At 40.5% G+C, this 6,045-nt stretch overlaps 1 long non-coding RNA gene across 1 annotated transcript; it reads right to left on the bottom strand.

Moving 5' to 3' along the window:
* Positions 1 to 266: 266 nt before the first annotated feature.
* LOC141786690 (uncharacterized) lies at positions 267 to 1,255 on the bottom strand. Its single transcript, XR_012597922.1, has 3 exons — positions 1,211 to 1,255; positions 608 to 996; positions 267 to 369 (listed from the first exon to the last, which is right to left on the bottom strand). It is a non-coding gene; the product is annotated as an uncharacterized LOC141786690 (long non-coding RNA).
* Positions 1,256 to 6,045: the final 4,790 nt, after the last annotated feature.

Raw genomic sequence — 6,045 nt, 5'->3', positions numbered from 1 at the left:
AGCAATCCAACTGACCTGGCCTGTTTCACATACCAACTCAGGCATGCTGAGCTCATGGCGTCCTGGAAAAAAAAAAAATGGAAATCCACTGTAATGTTAACTGCCCTAGATAATCATTTTTTCCCTCTAACGCAGAATGCATCACTCGATGTTCATGTGATTTTTTTTCCTTCTAACAATGTATGGCAACATGTGGGAGTTGTTGAGAAGAGACAGATCTTATTAAACAAACATTTCAATCAGGACCAAAGTTCATTACAGTCTTACCATTCATTGTGATCACTGCCACAGTCTTCCCTGGTTTGACACTTAATGACGGTGTTTGACAATCACAGACTTTGTCAGGGATTTCCATGGGTACAAAACGCACTGAAAAGCACAAGAAAACACCATATGAATGACATGAGAGAAGAATTAATTACTATATTGCGTTGTGACAAATTTCTGACCCAATTCAACTACAGTTTACCTACATGACAAAAATGTGACATGAAGCACATGACTGAAAAGTATTAAAGTCACCCAGAAGAAGCTGCAATTGAACCCTAAAGTGCTCAACAAATCCAGTAAGAAAATATATTTTTGAAACTTACAAACCAGAACATACCACATGGGCAAAGGGTGTTACACTTTATAAAAGTTGTTGGAGGCAAAGGCTGGAAGAATCCTGCTGTACAGGCATCTCTGTTGTGAAGCACATGTCTGGTGTGCATGCTGACATCACATTCAGAGCAGAAGAAGGGGGATGGCTGGCAATCACGACATCGGACAACAGCTGAATTCCTTCCACACTGTTGGCAGACACGGTTTGCTGCATTTTCTTGTGCTATGGTTGTGTTCACAAGACGTGGTCTCTCTGCCCTCCAACTCTCTGAAAAGAGAGTTTTCTTGTGCTCCAGTTTGATAAAGCCAGAAGAGAAGCTCTTGGGGTTGGCTCATCCACCTCATCTCCAGTGGTATCACTGAGGGATTGCTGCAGATCTTGTAAGAACCCCTCTATTAAAATGGTACAAAAAAATAACAAAGATCTTTTCAATTTTAAAATGTACCATATGAAGTAGCTTTGAATGGTGTAACTGTCCATTATTCAATTCTATTTGTATTTGTGATGTAATACAAAGATGTATTATAAATTGCAGTTCTATCAGAAACAAGTACATATTACTCAACTTTATGCTGTGGGATAATGGAGAATAAATTAAGTAAATACCAAGTGTCTCTGGAGAAATGGCTGGGGCAAATACAATCTCAGGAGCATCAGCAGGAGGATCAGTCTTCCGAGTCAGCCGGGCTACACTCGAAAAAAATATAGAGAAAAAAAATTGTGACATTATAATGATTGTTTTTTTTTTTTCAAAATCTCAGGCTGTATAAAAAGAAAAAGATCTTAAACATTGTGAAACATTTGATATGAAAGCAACAATGCTACCCCATTTAGGTCTAAAGCCAAGACATTTCGCAAGACTTCAAGACAATGTAATAAATCTGACAGCAGTGCTAACTTTTGTAAGCTCATACAGAACTTAATACTCCCTTTGACACAGAAGTCAAAGTGGCCTTATTGTGTCTCTTTCAAAAATGATCCAAGACCAGTGATACTGCATTTATTTTGCAAGTTAAAATCTGGATTTTTTTTTAATATTAATAATGTAAAAACAATACTGACCTTGATTAGACTGATTCCTTATTGATCTTGGCTGTCCATGAATTAAGTCTCCTTCACAGGTTCTCTTTCTCCACTTCACTGTAGGTCTTGGTGCTTCTGGTGCTGCTGCAGCTTGTTCTCTCTGCAGCTCCCTGAGCAAGTCATCTGCACTTGCTAAATCACCACTGACCTGTGACTGATCAGTCAGGCTATCCACAGCCATAAGCAATTCCTGAAGTTCAGAATCACTCATGGTGACTGTGCAGATACAAACGAAGAACAGAACACAACACAAGGATACGGACAAGGGACAAAAAGTAAGACAGAACACGATCACAGAAACAAACTTGGAAACAATAGACTTATGGACAGGTAAGACAAATATAAACAGAAATAGAGTCAGACACAGGCTAACAGGTGAGACAAGTCAACAGCAAGGACAAGTTAACAAGAGAGACAGACAGGGCTCTTAAAAGTGCCTTTGGGTTGTTGTGGATTTTTCAAACCAAAATATATGAGATGACAAATTTGAAGGATCTGTTGAGGGGAAATAACAGACACAAGTTACCAAAAACTAAACAACCTGCATCAGCCACTTGTGTTTATTACTGGCTACTGACCAACTATCTTGAGATGGTGTTACGCAGTGAATAAAAATATATCATTTATGGAGATTAGCCTATATACTTCCTCAGAGCAATTTTATTAATATAAATTAAAGGTAATATTTTGAAGGGGTTTGCCTAAAGCAGGATAGTTTGTAAAATAATGCCTGCATGATCGGCAAGTACATTTTTGGAAACGTTCAAAACAACATTCAAAATAAAATCATTACATGATTGACTCATAAAACACTCTTAAAGTCTGTTTTATCTTCATGAAATTAAAAAGTAAACTATTACCTACAAACAACTGAATAGACAGATACTGAAATTAATGTTTTAAATTTCCTCAGTCATTTAATACTTACAGGAAGCAGGGGAGAAATGGGGACAGCGGGAGGTGAGCTTTTTTTCTCGTAGGATCCATCCGGGTATTTCATAAATATTCATGCTGCGACTTGATCCAATTTGTCCGTTGGGTAATACGTGCAATAGCAACAGCCAATCATGAAAGCATCTGCCTATAAGAAGACGTAACAGTATGAGATTCCCGCATCTATCCTACAAAAAAAAAAAATACGCAAGCGGGAAGCACCCGCAATCGTCGCTGGTCTTAGGCTATGTAGGCTATACCATGGCGTCATAACACGTCCCTAAAACATTTATTGAAACAAACTATTTAAGAAAGCGTTTCAATGATAAGTAAATTCACTTCACATCAACATTTTAAATTATTTTTAAATAAATAGTTTTAAAAAGATTTGGTGAAGCAAAGCTTTTGGGTGTCGTCACTATGGAAACAACCCACGGGATTGTGGGTAGTGTAGTACCTTCGGCCATCCAAAAGTGAGATCGAATTCATTATTTCTCTGAATCGAAAGGAACATAAAGACAACTGATGGACTTAAACATTGACACATCTTATTGAGCAATTAACAATGACAAATATATGTTTTTTTGTAGAGAAATATCGCGTATAACATAGTAAAATAGCGACGAACGTGAAAACTGTCAGACAGGATAGTACTTCCGGATGTTCTTTCCCCCGTTAACCAATCAGATGTGAGCTCACAGCATTGTAAAACGCCACAGTCGGTTTACATTGGAGTGAACTGGAGACCCGCAGCGTCTCATGAGGACGCAGAGGGAGAACTTTTGCGTCAGCTTCTGACGCCAAAGGGCCCTGACCAAGCGTCGGTTTTTGACACGCTGGGAGTGAGACTGTGTTGCAAAAGCATGCTCAACAGCTATATTGCCTGTAGGTGTAAGTATGAGCGTGAAAGGTTTTCTGTCTATGTGTCAGCCCTGTGGTTGGCTGGCGACCAGTCCAGGGTGTACCCCGCCTCTCCCCCAATGACAGCTGGGAAAGGCTCCAGCCACCCTCAACCCTGAACAGGATAAGCAGTTTAGAAAATGAAAAAATAACTCCTATCTTATCCCTGATTGGTGGAATTGGTAGTATTACAACTCTCCCCATGTTACAACCATACCTGGTCTCCCCTATTCTAAAAACCAAAACCTGAGTCAGGATCAGGAATCTTTGTTATGGTTGTTATTTGTGTTAGTTCAAAAGATGGTGTCAAACTGCACTGCGCTGTTCCAGATGTGAACTATGCAAACGTAAATATAACTTAAGAATAACCTCCGTTCCTGAGGGTGAAGGTAACTCTAATACCGCGGCCACACCAAATGTGAATTTGCGAATTTAAACGTGCGTCATGCCTGTAATGCGTTGCATGAACACCAGGGTCTCAACGCTGGACTATTTTGACAGTGCAGGCAGAATAGAGAGCCCGCTCACTTATAGACCAAGAGCCCAAATGAGCATCTGAAAAACAATCAGCTATGGTTTCAAAAGCATGACAGGAGAGTGTGTGAAAGCCTTGGAGATCACAATCAAGGCCTGCTGCCTCTTCCTGTCTCCTCAGCGACTTTCACCCAAGCCTGAAAAGTTCTTTCTTTTTGTAAACAACGATGCTACCACGTCGTTACTGAAAAATGTAGTTAAATTACTAACTAGATGCTATTTGATGTTACTGCCCAACACTGTACCTCTCAAATGTCTGAATCCGTTTTTATCAAGTTACAATGAATGTTGTCTCTGTCCTGTTCTGCTGGAGCTACAGGTGACACAGAGATGCAGCGTGCTCATCTCATGGCTCTACTGATCCCAGATCTGCATGGTCACTGTTTTTCCAGTGATCAGAAATCAGCTCTCTGCAGCCTCAGTCCGACCATATTGTGGTAGTTAAAAGTGTAAAACTGACTCTAGATCAGTCAGTCAGCCATCACCATTGATTGACAGCATTTCTCTTGTTTCTTGTGTTAACGAACTTGGCCAACTACCTATCAGATCTGAGGTGGCCAAAGGGGTGGCCAATGAGTTTTTAGGGGTGGCACCAGGCCACTCCCTAAAATCACCACTGCTCAAAGACTCCATGAAACCCATAGAAATCCTCAGGTCAACACCCAACAGAAATTGTTTGATTTTAATGAATTTGTGTTTGCTAGGTTGTTTTTGTTTATTTTCCCTGCTGTTGAACCTTCAACTTTATTTTCCAAATATCCATTCATTCTATCAATCTGCCCTTCACGGTGATGAATTTTCAGCCCGAAGAAGCCCATGGAGTCTAATGTTGAGGCCTCGTGCCTGCAGTAAACAACACTCTCAGCATACTACTGGAGAATTAATCAAATGTGTCACTTTTCTAAAAGTCTTTCATCTGGAATCCTAAAAAAAGAAGCTCCACTTTCTACCTTCCTCAGATTCATCTATACATCCCTCTTTCATGTTAAAGCCTCTTAGTCATTACAGACAAACAGTGTGGATAGGTGGGTAGTAAACCTAAATTCCTCCAAACTTCACTCTTCATTTGGAAAACCAGCAGTGCTGCAGACTGACCACATCAAAACACTCCACTGGCTTCAGCATCACAGAGCATTCTTTATGTGCAGATGATGTTGGATTGCTCAGCGTCTTTGACCTCTCTACAAAGATGACTGGAGTAAGCAAACTTCTCATTAAAAATAACATCCAGTAAAGCTCAGACTTCTCATAATGAACCCATCCTTACTTTAACTTAACAAGATGCATCAGAGAATATATCTCATAATGCAGTACAAACATTTTTGCTTCAATGTTTAAGGGTGCACTATGGGGAATATTTAGGTGTATCAAGTGGTGCGATTCTTGACTGAAGGGCTACTTTGCTTGCCCCTTTAGAAAATGAAGTGATGGTAGCAGGAGGTACTGCATACTGCTTTTGAGGGTATTGAGTAGTGCGACTTGTTTTCTTGGGTCTGTTTTTTAGCCTCACTGGTCTTCAGATTCAGAAAGTGGGACTGAGATTAATAGCAAAATTTCTTCCGTGAGCCTATAAGTATTTTATAGGTATGCTTATATATTTTGTTGATGTGAAAAGATTCACTGGTGTTTTGGGGTGGGTATTGATAAGGGTCAATTAGAAATGGTTCAATCCATCAACATCATCAGCGTCGGTGGCGCAGCTGGAGAATGCGCTTGGTTGGTAATCGGAAGGTTGCAGGTTCAAGCCCAGCTCTGGGCGACACATGGCGATGTGTCCTTGGGCAGGACACTTAACCCCTACTTGCTCCCACTGCTGCGCCAGTGGTGTGTGAATGGGTATGAAAGGGCGTGACTGTGTTAGATGTACTGATGGATAGCTGTCATAGTAAAGATTGGATCCATCAGTGTGTGAATGTGAGAGCAAATGGGTGTGGATGGGTAAGTGTGACCTGTGGTGTACAGCAACTTTGAGTGGTCCATGACTAGAAAAG

The sequence above is a fragment of the Halichoeres trimaculatus genome, unplaced genomic scaffold (assembly GCF_033239565.1).
Source record: "Halichoeres trimaculatus isolate MK-OKI-2021-1 unplaced genomic scaffold, fHalTri1.1 fHalTri1_scaffold_62, whole genome shotgun sequence".
Classification (NCBI taxonomy): Eukaryota; Metazoa; Chordata; class Actinopteri; order Labriformes; family Labridae; genus Halichoeres; species Halichoeres trimaculatus.
Note: the sequence above shows the minus strand (reverse complement) of the source record. Positions and strands in the feature narration are given on the sequence as shown.